Source organism: Poecilia latipinna, unplaced genomic scaffold (assembly GCF_001443285.1).
Source record: "Poecilia latipinna isolate Pla-1442-1.1 unplaced genomic scaffold, P_latipinna-1.0 Scaffold153, whole genome shotgun sequence".
Classification (NCBI taxonomy): Eukaryota; Metazoa; Chordata; class Actinopteri; order Cyprinodontiformes; family Poeciliidae; genus Poecilia; species Poecilia latipinna.
In genome coordinates, this window is record NW_015112769.1 from 76,384 (window position 1) to 92,934 (window position 16,551).

Genomic DNA, 16,551 nt, shown 5'->3' on the forward strand with positions numbered 1-16,551 from the left:
CAAGAGACAAAAAAACCCTGTAAAAAAATAAGCAGGAAAATGTGTTTGCAGTTGCGTAACTCCGTGCTCTTAAACAGGATTATGTTTTCACATTTAGCCTGATAAGTTGCATGTTTATAAAGTAGGAACCAGAACCTTTAATGTAAAAGATGCAAACAACTTAGCAATGGTAATAAATATCTGACACAGATTGAATTGTAAAACTGCTTAACTGGTTTACCGGAAGCAGTTCTGGTTCTTCTTCATGTGTTTAAAATGCAGAAATCAAATCATATTTATGGTCACGTTGGACTTTTCCTGTCCATCTGAGAAACTCCTGAAACTCTGGCAGGAGTTTTTACTTACTGTGTTTTGGGAATATAACATTCTCTCTGTCTAAACTTTCCGGATCTGACCAGAATATTCTGACATTAATTACAATACTGTACATACTTTACAAGAACCAAAAACTTGGTTCTGTGTCACAGGAAAACAATGACATGATTTTGTTCTGCAGCCAAAGTTTGTTGGTTGTTTCTGCTTGTTATTCACAAATATTGGACAAGACTTTTTCTTATGTGTTGTTGATAAAAACTGTGTGACTGGTCAGACATTTAAAGTGGATTTGGTTATGATAATGTCAAAAAAATATCCAGCTAACACCTAGCAGGAAGCTTTCAAACACCCACTGTTATTTTTCCACAAAATAAATATGTCATGTTTCTGTGCAAAAATGCAGAGAATAAATGTTTACAGGAAACTTTGATTCCTGGTTTTCACAACGGTGAGTAAATAAACCGATCGCTAAAAGCTGAAAAACACCAAGAAACTGAAGTAAAAGTAACCAAATACAGGAATTAAATGAAATATGCTGAAAATGGTCCCAAAACTATGAAACTAAACTCAAAGTCTGACAGATTATAACAAAAAAATGTGTCAAAGTTTAATGCTAGATTATTAAAGTATCCACATTTCCTGCTGATGGATTGTAACTTGAATTTCAAAAGGTGAGAAGAAGAAAAAGAAATAGGAGGAAGAAGTTTTGGGAGAAAATATATTTCTACATATCACAATATTTACTTTAAATTAAACCATATTATATAGAAATGGCCAAATTTCTGTTAGGAACCACTTGGTCAAAACTGGTGTTTAAAGCTGGAGAATGTAACTTTTATTAAAATATTTTTTTACACATTTATTAAAATTGTCACCATGTTATGACAGTATAATCTGAGATAATCTGAAAGAATCGAACTGTTCTAACCAAACTAGAAACAACCAATCAGAGCCAGGAGGTGGGACTTAGCGCTGTCAATCATCCTTGTCCCTTTGCTCTCTGCTGCAGATAGCAGATCCTATTAGCTAAGGCTAGTTAGCATAGCCAGCGATTTTGGTTTTCCAGTGACGGTGAGTTAGTTAGCAGGATCGTTTTACTGCGGCGGTGTGGATATAACGGATGGCACGTTAAAAATCATCTTTGAACAGAAAAATCCATAATCTCTAGGCTTTATTTCATCTTATTATTTTATTTTTTTGTTTTAAAATCCCAAACGGTGGCAAGGCTTTTTCAAAACTTTGCCATTTTTGGTCCAATATATCAGAAATGTTGCACTCTGCTTTATGCTATCAGCGTTTTGTCAATGCAGCATGACTGGATTGTTTAGCTGGCAGCATAAATGACGATTATACCAAATCTTGGCCTTCGCTCAAGCTTGGCAGCTATTTATATACCAGAATATCTGGCCCAGTTTTGTCAGTGACCATCCCAAGTCCAGACGCACTGACACGGGCTGCAAAGCACATCCTGCAGGAACAGAAACTCCCTCAGGCAGAATGTCTGAAAGGGACGCTTGAGAGGAAATTCACACATTACGAATCCCGGCAGCCTTCTGCAACCTGAGATGTGGATTTGTGTCATTTGGGTTTTAGTCACCAGGCCTTTGCAGTTGGTTGTGAGCTGTCTGAATATTTCAGAAAGAACGAAAGAAACAACCAAATGAAGCGTTAAGAAAAGCCAGGATTGAAGTCGGCTGGCGCTGTGGACCGATACCAAGTAATTTTCTTACAGTTTCTAGGGTAAATATCATAGAACATATTAAATCTGAGAAACTAGCTTACAGCTTGTTTTATATAAAAAATTGATAATATTGATGAAAAGCTATGAGCTCCACTGGCAGATTATGTCACATATGATTAAACTTTTTACCATGTTATAAATAAAATAATCTACCAAGAGAACCAGAACATTTTCAACAATATTATCAAATTATTTACTCCAAAACAAGCTAGTTTGAAAAGTTACTTAAGTCAGTTTTGTCTTATTTCAAGCATACTAAGATATTTAAAATTAGACCAAAAATACTTGGCAATGTTTGTCTACTTATTCAATTCATCAGCAGAAAGGGATTTTGAGTTTTAAATATGTCTATACTTTGATTAAAATGTGATGAATTCACTACAGAAGGGAAATAATCTGCCAGTAGAACTAGCAGCCATCTTGGTAGGCTGTTACTATGGAGTTACTATGACAACAATAACCAGCTTTGGCCTTGCTCCTGTCTAACTTATAAACAACATAAGAAGATTACAGCTGTTACTCGATTACAATTTTTGAGTTTTCTGCTGGACTTGACATAAATTATATTTTCAATGTTTTATGTATCTACAAATCTGAATATTTTGTTGACTTCAATGAAAGAACACCTTTATTTCACTTTCATTTTATCTGCTCAATAATCTTTTAAATGACTAGAAATGTTACAAAATATTTATTTAAAATACACATAAAACCTCAAATGGTTTCAGCTTCACATTTTTTGGCCCTTATGGCAGAAAGTTTGGACACTACATGAACGCTGTTTGCAGCTTCAAGGCATTTCTCCTCTCTTCTCTTCTATACTATTCACTCTAAAATGCATCAAAGATTTCTCCATTAATATTAATGAACCGCCCTGATAAGAGATGAAAAAGGGATGGGGACACGTCATATGGAAATCTGAAGAGACTCCAGGCAAATGGAAATGTGTGCATGTAGGTGAAAATGTACGACTTCCACATTTATTATAAAGCCTATTGAGGAAAATCAAAGGTTTCGCTCTCTTTTCCTCTGAAACACATAAACTGGAACCACGCCATCTTTTTTAATCGTCATCATTAGACATTAAAGGGACATTTTGACCCAAACAGATCTAATTGTTCTGACTAATGCACTGTAACTGAGACTGATTAAGTAATGAGATCTCCAGTGATTTATCTCCATGGCCCGGATTAAAGTGGACGTTAGCTTAGCACATGCAGCCCGATGCTGCAGAGTGGAAATATGACAAGAAACTAATCAGCATTTAGCAAATGGACCGGCAGGAATAACCTGGATTAAAATGCATTTTGGGTTTAAAGAACATAAATGTTTTCACTGTTGTGCTCGAGAAAAGTAAATGAAAACTTTCTTACAAGCTCTTGTGATTAACGTAAAAATATTTTCTTGGAAAACAAAGAAATTTCTGAGTTTGAAAAGTCAAAAAATTACAAGAAAAAAACTGAAATTTTGAGATTAATCTTAGATATTTTCTAAAATGAAAACATCTGAGTTTAAAAATGAAAAAATATGAGAAAAAACTCAAAACATGTGAAATTAATCTCAGGTATTTTATGTTAAAAAACATGTCTGAGTTCAGAAAGTGAAAAATTTGCAAGAAAAAACTCAGAAAGTTTTAGATTAATCTTGGAAATTTTCTAGGAGAAAATTGAAATTTCTGAGTTTGAAAAGCCAAAAATTAAAGAGAGAAAAAAACTGATTAACTTCAGCTATTTTCTATAAAAAAAACAAGGAAATTTCTGCATTTGTAAAGTCAAAAATTAACAAGAAAGAAACTGACATTTTGAGATTAATCTCAGATATCTTTCAGAAAAAAACAAGGAAGTTTGAAAAGTCAAAAAATTGCAAGAAAAACTAAGAAATTTTGAGATTAATCTCTGATATTTTCTATATAAAAAAGGAAATTTATGAGTTTGACAAGTTAAAACTTTGCGGGATGTTTATTATTTTCATAAAACATGATTTCAGGCAATGTTCCTCATATACGACAGAAAATGTTGGGATATACAGAGAATGTGTTCATCCACAATCCTTCAGATTTATTCATCGATTTGTTGAACTTCCAGGTAACTTCTGCAGCCTGGAGCCGTTAGGCAGCAAGAGCAGCTCAGATAACATCTTATATAATTCATGTAGCGTCTCTAACCCTGCACATTTTAATAATACACACACTTCACCACACTCCTACTGCTCCACTTTCAGAAATAAACGAAAACGTGCAGTACTAGCATCTTTCAGGGCATTCTGGGTAAATACAACCAAACAAACACGTTAGCTTAGCATTAGCAACAGAAATGACGCCTAGATTTTAACCACAAACAAAAGAGAAAACATAAAACCGCTCAAATCTGACGCCACTCCATTTTTGTTTACATTTCGTGAAGAAGGAAGCGGCGCTCAGTGTCTTCTTCGGTGGTTTTTGTGTTGGTACCCTCAGTGGTTCCTGGTGCAGCGCCACCACAGGTGAGGAGGGGAAAAGGTTTTTTAAAGAGAGTTATTTAAGTTTTAGGCCGCGCTAAGAAAAATAGATAAATTACGAAAAAAAAGTCATAAAATTATGAAAATAAAGTTGCACATGAATAAAGTTGATATAGTACAATTTTTCTGGTAATATTATAACATTATTTTCCTTTTATTTGTACTTTATTCTTGTCTTATTTTGATGTTTCTTTTCATAATATTATTGCTTTATTCTCATTTTATTATGACTTTTTATGCTTGTAATAACTGACATTCATGAATTAAAATTAAAATTTTCAATAATTCATTTCAAATTTTAAAGATTTACTACATACAGAATTATTTTTCTGCATTTCTCCACTAAATGTCTAAAAGAGGTTCACTTAACAATCCTCTCAAGACTTACTTTCACACAATTTTATACCACACTTTTTCCTTCCACCCAATTTTTCATCCATATTTGGAAATGGGACTCTCTCCAGCTTAGTTTTCAATATTTTATTATGAATAACCATAATTATAAAATGTGACAGTGACAATCTTTAAGAAAATATTTATCTATTAAAAATAGTTTTATTGCTTTTTAGATGCAAAATTAAAATTTTTGAAACAGAATCTGGGGTTTTCATTATCTATAAGCAGTAATCACAATGAATGGAGATTGAATCCCTCTAACTTTACTTTATTTAAATATGTTAATAGATTAACATTGGTAACAAAAAATGTTACAAAAAATCTTTTACAATCTGCAGCAAATGGTTTCCTAGCCTGAAAAATCTCTTTTGAAACGTCTGAATGAATCTAAACCGGTCTTTAAAATCTGAAGCCACAGCGTTTCAATCAGTCACTATGTCACTATGAAACATGTTTTAGTAATGATCGCCCGGCTGCAGGCGATGGCGATGCTCTGGGAAAACTAAACCTTTATGCTTACTCTTCTTTGATCGATTGGCACGAGGGAATAAACTCCTCCGTCTGAGGAAGAAAAACCCCAAAGCAATCTGTGTGAACGTCTCTGCCAAGCTGGTGAACTCACAGATCCATTGTGGAGCATCTTGGTGTCGATACATAATAATAAAAAAAGATTTACACAACGCTGAGGACCAATGGGAGCCAATTTAAAGTCAAAATTAACAGCAATAATTTGGGTTATTTAGGAATTAACAGGGTTTTTTTTAAGTCAAATGTTATTCATTCATTTATAAACATCAGTTTCAAACTAAATATTTAGTTAGCAAGCTACATAAGCTAATTATATAGATAACAAACTAAATATTTTTAATCAAAATATTTTGTTTCTGAACTAAGCACCAAACTATTTAGTTACGAACCAAATATTTAGTTTACATTTTATTTGTAGAAAAGTTTGCAAAACCCATGATTTATTTTCATAGTCCACTTCTGTGAATTTGCATATCAGCTAAATATCTAGATATTTAGAAATATTTAGCTTAATATATAGATTCAAACTAAACAGCTAGCTTCAGATATTAAGTTTAAAGCTAAACATTTAGCCTCAAGCTAAATATTTAGCTTTAAACTAAATATTAAACTTTAAAACATCAGGCCATAATAAAGAGTCTTCATTTATTGTGTGATTTTAAAAGACAGGGTTTGTTTCCATCCTGACGTTTATTTGCACTAATTTAGTGTTAAATTATTGGCACTTCCAATGCACAGCCCAAACCCAACAACAAAAGCGTGTTATAAAGTTAATTAAATCTGGTTTTGAATTAGCTAAAGCAGCAAACTGTGCAGTTTTAGCAGCAACATAATTACAAGGAAATAACGAGTGCTGTAAATAATAATGGAATGCTATTAGAAGTTATGGGATTGCTTGTGCAGGTCTACTGTATGCAATGCGTTCAGTCCTCTTTTATCTTTATTAGGGATTGCTGCTAGAGCCGCTCAGCATTCAATTATCAATAGCAATTTTTGTATTTTTCTTCCTTTTGCTGGAACAACCAGATTAAAAAATGGAAACTACAGAAAGACTGTTGCGATACAGACCAAGCGGCGTACTAAACCCAGCAGAACAGTTGAGGACAGCACAATAAAAGCCTAAAGCATCTGTATTCATTGTACCACGCCGCTCAGTTCCCTGTGAAGCATCGAGCAGACAACTACTTAAATGAGTTCAGGGTCAGTTTTGGATCTGGAGGTGACTCTGCAATAAGGTTTGGTATTGACATTTCTTGGAGGCTTCACTCAAGGGCTCAGGTTGCAAACACAGAGCTGGAATGTTGCGCGTCTCCGTCTGTTCTCCAGCGGTTCCTCACAAACACCTTTACAAGGAAACTCAACTATATGAGAAAAGAACTACGGTGTCCGGATTATCCGACCCATTAGGCTTCCTTGAACAGATTAAGATTAACTGTGGGCGATACAAAACATGTTCATCACATTTTTGGCACAAAATCTTTCTTAGATAAAAAAGAGTTTAGTCATAATGAGCTGTTTTAAAGCACCTTGTCACTTTGAATCCAGATAACCTGCTGCTTGCTATTTGGAGAAGGCTGCTGTGGAGCATTTAAGAAGCGACTGGTCCACACTTCAGAGCCTGAGTGTTTGCTTACTATGGTAAACGTTTCTCTTAGAAGGCCCTCTGAGTATCATCACTGTTGTAACCACTCGTTGTGTTCTCCTCGTTCAGGTGATTCCTGTCGTTTACTGAGACTCACCCCTCTCGGTCCTACCCCAGAGGATTCCCTTCGAGACGCCACAGGTCTTACCTGAAGGTTGCCAGAAGCTCTGGGATCAAGGTTCCTCCTGGACCCCGTCGGCCACCAGTGCCTCCGTCTCCCTGCAGCAAGTACTTACCTGGTCCGCCCTCCAACGATCTCTGCCTCATCAGCCTTCCGGCACCGGGACCCCCTCATCCTCCGCGACAAGGTTAGGCTCTCCGCCTCACCCTCCAGAACATAAGACGTCTCCCCTTCAGCCTGCATTGAAAATTCCCACGAACCTTGAATCCACCACTAACCACTTTCCCTCTCGTTGACAGTCTGAAGATCTGGTTCCCTTCCCAGAATCCTGATCACCCCTTCTCCTCTACTTTGAGTTTTCATTAAACTTTATCATTGTTCAAATCCTTCTCCTGACTGTGTTCTTGCATGTGGGTGCGAAGACTAGAACCGAACATGACAGTTTTGTATTGTATTTCTGTAAAGGTGTTTGTTACTTATTGACTTTAACAAGTAAATTAGAAGTGCGACAGACTGGCGACCTGTCCAGGTGACCCCGCCTCTCGCCCAGAACGTCAGCTGGAGAGGCACCAGCACCTCCCGACCCCAATAAGGGTGTAAAGAAGATGGATGGACGGAAGTAAATCAAAAAAACATTGATTGTTTGTGCATTTTACCTTGAAAACGTGACTTTTAAACAGGGGGCAAATTTATCCTTTAATTTAACACAAAGACATGAAATAACTCAAAAAGCTCAAGTTGATTAAATATTTTGCCCTGTTTTAATGAATGAATATTTCACAATAGAGTCTCTGGGAATGGAAAGGCACCGATAAGAGTAATGGAAGAACTACCTTAAATGCCATTTCAGACGGATTCAGGCTGCAAATTGAATTATAAGGTTGATGTTGTGACGATAGCATGACGGAGTGGGGAGGCGTTTCACCTGAACTGTCAATATATCAAACCGCCGGGAGTTAACTCAGGTTCATCACTGGCTTGCATTCCCCCGGGTGAGAGAGGGAGAGACGCTGAAATGATGGGCATTGCGGCGGTTAAACTCTCCTCATTTCTTTAAATCGTGCCTCTGGCCTTGGACGGCTGTCTCTAATGATAAAAGCTGTCACATCATTTGAAAAGCAGGTGAAGATCACCGCCCTGGAGACTGAGGAATTTCACGGTTGATTTCTTTCCAGTTGGGCTGTGTTCAGTGTATTACCTTTAATCCATACGCTCTGCAGCAGCTGCGGTGTTTGTAATGGACACAGAGAGTTTGCTGCTGCCTTACACTCGGTTGCTCTCTGACTTGAAACCTCATTTGTTATTCAGGTGCTAAAATGCATTGATTTACACAGAAGCTACCTTTTAAAGCCCTTCATGTAACATAATTTACTGCAGGGTTCACACTTGGAAATATGGAAAACTGTGATTTGGTCATATTTTCCATGTTTGGGTGGGTAAAATATCATTTGCAACATTAACATTTAGAACAATTAGTGTTTAATTCTTGCAGGGATGGAGGTTCAACGTGAAAGAAATTACCAAAAACATATTGGAGATACATCAGAAGAATGAATTTCAAACTTATTTAAGAGGATATTTACAAGAAAAACTAAATCTGGATTATTCTGCTTAATCCTGCATTAATATATTGAAGTGAATGTATTTAGTAAGGTTTTTCATAGGAGTATAATTCATTTTTGTACATCAGCGTAAAGGCAATGCTACACAGAAAAAAAGGACCAGTAAATTTACAATAAAAAAAAAACATTTTCCAGAAAAAACTTGTACATTTTGAAAAATCAAAAATATGCTAGAAAAAAAAGAGACATTTTGAGACTAATGTCAGAAAATTTCTAGGGAAAATATGGAAATTTTCTGACTTTCCACTGTTTTAGTTTTGAAACTAATACAAAAGTAAAACAATTTACTCCATTTCCTCACACAGCAGCAGACAGACGATGAACAAAAACCCGATTCTAGTTTGGTCAGTTTGGTCCAACTTGCCATTGATGTCATTTATTTCTGTGTCTCTTTGTATGAAACATGTGAAGCATTTCTAAAACTGGGTTTCTTTTGCACCAGGTCCAGGGAGGACGTCCAGGCGTTTTCCAGCTCATTCTGGGTGATTCCAAGATATAATAGACATAAAATGTTCTGGAACGACTGCAGGGCCTCTTCCAGTGAGATGCCAGGAAAACCTCTGAAATCAGGTACCAAAACTACCTCAGCTGACTTCTGTCCTCCTGTGAAGGAGCTTTCAAAGAGAAAACATGGGGTCAAAGGTGACATGTTGAACAAATCAGTGCAGGTCAGTAGCCGATACAAACATGTTCACTACATTTTTCACAAAATCATTCTGGGATTAAACAACTGATCATCTTTAAAAAGCAAAAGTAGAGCCTCCTGTATGGGCTGAACAGCACAACTTAATGTTTTATTGATGAAAAATTAAGACTTAAAGGATCCAAAAGTATTTCAGTCCAACTTTGCAGCAACTGCTCGGGTTTTCAGACGTTTCTTCAGTTGCATTTGTTCTGCCTGATGCGTCCATGTACAGCCGTTCTCATAATATCCTCCTGAATCTTTGTTCTTTGGTCTGGTTGTTGGGCCTGAAGCTGACTGGGCCTGGAAAGGTGGAAACAAAAGGACTTGCCTTGCAGAGCGCTGATCTCCATGGAGTTTAAACTTCCTCACAACTCCCAGAGCTGACGTAACATGTTCCATTAATATTATCAGAAGCTCAGAGTTGCCCGCTGCTCTGTGCGCAGGCTTCCTTTGCTAAACTCACAGCCACTTCTTCACTGTCAGCCCTTAGAGCACCGAAAAGATGAGACAATAAATCCATTCACTCAGCAAAATCTTAATGAGTATTAAGGCAGCGAGGGTTTAATAACGAGGCTTCAGGATGGAGATCTGACAACGCTAAATAAAACCAGAAGCCAAAAAAATGAAGCGTAGATCTAAAGTCAATCTACAAAACATTAAAAATGCCTTTCAAGAAAGTTACCAAACTCCTGGATATGTTTTATTTTCTGTGTTCCTGTTTGTTTTTATTTGAGTTTTAAAACAGAGATGAGATTTATCTGATGGGAATTAAACCACACAATCAGAAAGGGAGCATCACAGACAACTACAGTTCAGCCCAACATTAGTTTTACTGTTTGCAGATGTAGGTTACAATTGCCTGCATCTTCTTTGTGGTTTCCGTCAGTAGTAACATCCTGTTGTTGATCATGTGACTCTTGTGGCGCAAAAAGGATTTCCATTGAGTTTTTGCTAAATAAACCAATTATGATACAAGAAAAACAAACCACATAAAAAGAGAGATTTAGTTTTTTTTAATTGGTGAGCAAATTTATTTTAGAAATGTCAAATTGTGCAATTACATGGTGAATGGAAATGCAACCAGTGAAATAATCTGCCAGTGGAACTAGTAATTTTTGTTAATATTCAACAGTTACTGACTTAAGACAAGCTTCTATGTCTTGCTGAAAAGTTACTTCTTAGTTTTGTCTTATTTCAAGTGTACGAAGTTATTTACACTAGAAACCAAACCAAACATACTTGGTGAGATTTTGATTTTTTGTTGTATTTTTGGAAATAAAATTAATTAGCATAAGATAACTGGATACAATTTTCTTCAATGTAAAATAATTATTGATTTAAAACAATTTTATATTTCTTGCTAAAAAGTTACTTGTAGGTTAGGTTTGTCTTATTTCAAGTGTAGAAACAAGGCAAAAATGCTTTGCAACTTTTTGTGTTTTTGCAGTGTTGTCATTGTCTTCTGAAAAAGTTTTGCGTGGTTGCTACACATTTTCACGGCAGGTAAAAAGTTTGCATATGTTTATTTTTAAATATAACGTTTTTGTGTGAATTTGTACATGAGGCGCCTGATCTTTCCAGAATAAATGGAGCATCATCCCAGTTATTTTCCAGGAAACTCAAGCAGCTCAATTAAAACGCTGACAGGAAAAGGCAGACAAGTATAAATGTTGTTGTAGTAACTGTAAAGGCCAGTCATTAAACTGAAACTCCAACTTAAATATTGGTATCAAGATGATGGATCGCAAACGAGGAAATGCGAGAAATCAGTGTAGAGAAACCTAATGAGAATAATGTAAAAATGCTTCTTAGTGAGGGTAAGAGGTGGAGAACATGCCAGGCTTTGGTCATGTGCTGCACCAGGTTTTGATAAATTGACTCAGTCATTTGGAAAATGGAAATGTTTAAACTCCTCACAGTAATCATCTCCACATTATGAATGGTTTATTTTTACATCCGTCTGCTGACATCTGATGAAAGGAAAAACCACAAATACCTTCTATAGTCAGCAGCTGTGAATGCAACGTCAGGCATGCAGCCAGCGTCTCTCTTTAGGGATGTGGTTTCAGCTTTTTAGCTAAATAAAGACAATATTTGTGTTAATATGGCAATAAATCTTATATCATACAGCCTCTAAACGTATTAGTTTAATAGAGCTTTATAATCGCTCTATAATGTCAACGTCTTCAAGAAGAAATTCAGTAAATCTTCTGAGTCAGCGGTTTTTACGCAGTGACCTTAAGCTGTGACCTTTAATAATCTGTCTCTCACGTTGTTGTGGTTACAAAGTGATTCCCTGAGGTTGCAGCCATAAAACTTTCAAAACCCCATGACTATTTCAGCCAGAGCGACCTCTGGACTTTGACTGTTCCTTTTTAACAGATTCTTCGTTTCTGAACCATTCTGGTGATTTTTGTAGACTGGTATTAGTTCTTAAAAATGTTTTTACTGATCTCATGTAATATTTTAATATGGAAAGTAAAATCTTAAGAGAAATATAATAAACAGAAATAAAGTTTGTAATTTTTTTATGTTCACTTAATCAACTGAGCAACTTTTCAATACAATTCCAATTTATTGATTGTAATGATATAATTTCAAACCCATTCAATAAACTGGAATATTATTAAAAACAATTTATTAATTTTTTATAAATTTTATCGTTAAGTGAAACATTATATAGGCTGATTACACGCAGATTAATGTTTGAAAGTTATTATGATGAATTTCCACTTGGAACCAATGAAAATATTAAAATCTTACATCAGACCAAATAAAAATATGGATTTTAAAAGTAGAAGTGAAAAACACATTTAATACAGATTAGTCTCAAAAGGTATTTTAATAACTCCTCGCTTTGTTTGGAAAAGAAAAATTCCTCTTTCTGACAGATTTTTTGTGGTTATGAAAACATAAATAATTAAGTTTTAAAACACCACATTTGGCTTGACAGCAGGTTTCCCACCTGGTAGTTTTTACATCGTGATTCATAGTAAGAAGGAAATATTTTTGCTGATTTCTTTTTTTTTTAAAGCTCATTTATCAGATGCGCTTTTTGGCATTTATGTCTAATATTTGCATCATAAATAATGACACAAATCCAGTGTGTTATTGACAATGAGTATAATCCATTACACTGTACTCACTGTTATTTTTGGCTCATTGCTCCTCTTAATTACAAAAAGAGTAAACTGAAAGCATAGTTTAAGGACAAGAAGGCTAATTCTGCACTATATTAGGGATAATCAATGTAATTTCATCTCCTTGTATGTAAAGTCTGCCTGTGCAGCAGATATTTTGAACTTCTGTGCAAGTAGAGCCAATAGAAATGTCATTCACTGCTGGTGGTCCTTAGCTGGCCATCCGCAGAGAGCAGCAGAGAAAACCAATGCTTCCCTTTCATGCATACAGTTACTTAGTTTTCTGCATGTATCAAAGGAATACAGCTACCAGGAAATAAGAAAAAGGTTAATTGCTCCTTCGGTGTTATTTCACATCTGCTGTTATGCATAACACAAGGCTGCTAGCCTGTTATTCCTCTGGGCTTTAACTGCAAGAAGCAACATTTTTTCCAACTTGAATAAGTATTGTGCAACACACACATTTTGCATGGAGCAATGAACACGCCTTGTTAATCCAGTGTTCAGATTCAGATGGACTTTTTCTCTGCAGCTTAATGAATGATTGGAGGTTTGGCTTCCAGACTGGAAGTTTTGGTTAAACTCGCCTGCAGAACCAAGCTAATTTTTACAAACTTTGGGGTTTTACACCAAAATTAGGAGCAGGAGGTCAACTATTTTGCTTTTATTTGCAGGTATTTCCATCTAGATCTGCTAAATATATCACAATACAACATTATTTTTAACAGAACATTTAAAGTTAGCAGAACAAAATGAGCTAAATGAGCACTTCTTAAAAATAAGACTACAATAAAAGCCCAACTCACATTGTGATCAAAGAGAACAAACGATTACTAAACGCCTTCCTACAGAACGACTTCTATAAATTGTTACTTAAAGTGTAAGAGCAGGTGAAGTGTGATCCAGTTTTGCAGGCAGTAAAGATTCACATCTGTTGCCCATCAAATTAACCTTTAGAAACATACAATCTGAAACCCATTAAGGTGTTAAGCCAACCAAAACGGAGAACATTTTACTTTTCCACACCATTGAATCAAAATTAACTTCAGTAATGAAGACTGTCACACAACCAAAAACAATCATGTCTTTGGACCTTATCAAAGTGTAATGGGACATGTTCTACCATTGATAAAACCAAATGGGTTATTTTATTCAAATCCTTAGAGGGTTTTATTACACAAAATTCACATTTTGCATGTTTTTGTGCTTCCATTTGAGTTTTTACACCTTCTCAAAACAAAACAAGCATTTAAAACATCGCCCAGCTGGATTTTGGCAATAAGTTAATGTTTATTGGTGTCGTTTCAAAAACCTCTGGCATGTTGGGTCACCAATCAGCAGACACTGCGCTCCACCTAGTAACCCCAGCAAAGCCCAGCCCGTAACCCAGTATTTGGTACAAAATGTTATGAACATGTTTTGCATAGCATGCTTGATTTTTAAAAGAATTGTGAAATTTAAAAAGCTTGACAAGACTTTATATTTTAAAACAGAACCCCATAAAGTGTATTTAACATCCCAAAATGGACTTTGTTTGGACCGTTTCTCTTTTCTAGTAAGGCTCCACCATCTTTGTTTCCGTGTCAACTGCCTTTACCTAAGGATGAGCAGCATCGCCCTCTGTTGGATGGAGGCCAAACTACAACACTACAAGAAGATTTAAGTTATTTGTTCATACATTGGAAATAAATTTAAACTAATAAACCATTAATCATCACAAGTTGATTAATTGTTTGCATCCTTAGACTACTAAAATTTAGTAATAAATTCATTCATCTATTTGTGTAAATATTTAAAATGGCACATCTTCTATCATTAGTGTTTCAGATCCAGTTGAACAGTCGCCTGGACGTATTGTAGTCCTCAAAAAACCAAAACTTTGAACTTTAAAGTTGAACTTTCTGCGTCAAACTTTTCAGCTGTTTAATTCAAGTTTACTCCTGAAAGTGATGCTTTATTTATCTGATACTGTTTGTTAATGAATGTCATTGAAACTTTAATGACTTTTTTGCACAAAGTACCGATACGGCTCTTCCAGAATCCGAGGCAGTGTAAAATAAGATGCATCTCTGTCGACTGATTTTATCTCTGCTGCACTTTATGACACAAAAACAAGCTGTAATAAATCGCAGCTTTTATGAACAGAAATATTTTCCATTACCTTAGTGTATCTGATGATCTGAGTAATTTCATGCATGACTACATGGATATGATACACTCTGAAATATAATATACGGACAGAGTACATATCATTATCATTACCGGCCATGAGCCATTAGTTCGGTGTCACTGTGCCGCTTTTCCCGTTTTCTAAAACTCTTGTGTCATTGACTGAACGAATGTGGCACAAAACAGATAAATTAGCCAAAGCAGACGAACCACATGGAGATTGCCAGGGACAAAATATTTAAATTTCCTTAAAACATCATTTGCTTTGCTAAGAAATGTGAAAACTTCTTCAAATATCATATTGGAAAACTGTCATAAAAAGTAAGATGTCCATCAGTTAAATTAGTTTGAAATAAACCCAATATTTTGTGTTTTAGGCGTCAGCACCGACAGAAGTTTACATTCAAAAAATTATTTTCAAATTGATAATTAATTGTGTCCAAGTTTCATAACTTTTTAATACGCTGTAAAAACACTAAGTCTTACAAAATATTTTTTATCTACTTTAGTTCACTTGAAATAAGACAAAACAAAATTAAAAGTAACTTTTCAGCGAGATATAGGAGCTTGTTTTCAGTCAATAATTCCTTAATATTTGTTGTGTATTTTTATGTCTGGGGATTAGAGAAAAATAGCAAACAATTCAAACGTATGCACCCAACAATTAATTGTTTTATGTTCTACACTCTTTCATTTTGAAAAAAGAATAGTTAATTAAAACATTTAATCTGGTTTTAAATGCATGAAGAGCAAAATACAAATGGATTTTATCCATGCTATGGAAACAACAAAAACAGAGGAGTCCAATCTCTGATTCTGCTTTCTAAACAAACAGAAACATAATGAGCTTATAATCAGTAAAGGAATGCATGTACACCTTTGTACAGCTGAGACAAAACTAATCCTCAGCAGCCATTACATTTTAATGCAATGTGAAATTGAGACGATGCATATTGACCCCCTACTCAGCTTTACTTCTCTCTGGAGTCTGTCTTAGCAAGAATAGGTGTTGACAAAATGAGATATTTCTATCCCAGATTGCTCCGTTCTGATTGCTTTCAGATGATGTTTACCTTCTGACACAAATATATTTACACAGATCACATCATCTACACGGCCTTCGCCTTTGGTTTAAACTTTTACACATTCTGCCATATTACAATACAGCTTCATTGGGATTTTATGTCCCAATAGCAAAACAAACACTAAAACCGAAGTGGTTTACAAAATGTTCTGCTTTTGAAAATTGTATTTATCGTAATTTTTCCAAATCACATTCAAAAGGGAACAACGTTGGTCACTAAAGCAAGGTAAAAATTCACCTTTTGTACGTATTTTTACTTTCATTTGGGTTTCTACCGCTTCTACAAACAGACAAAGCAAAACTCCCAGATGCTTTTGGCAATAAGTTGAGGTTATTTTTGGTTCTGGAAAACAAGCCGTTTTAAAAATTTTCCAAATGCGACGTCACAAATGTATCAGCAGACACTGCCGTTACCTAGCAACCTGGCCACACCCAGTTCGTTACCTAGCAACCAAAGCATAGCTCATTCTGAAAGGAGCTGAAAACAAGCAAAACTGATCATACTGAAATTTCATTTTTGTGCAGAAAATGTACTGAACATGTTTTGTATAAACCGTAGACGGATCCTGACCTGTTCAGGGAAGCATAATGGTCACCTTTAATAAATAACCT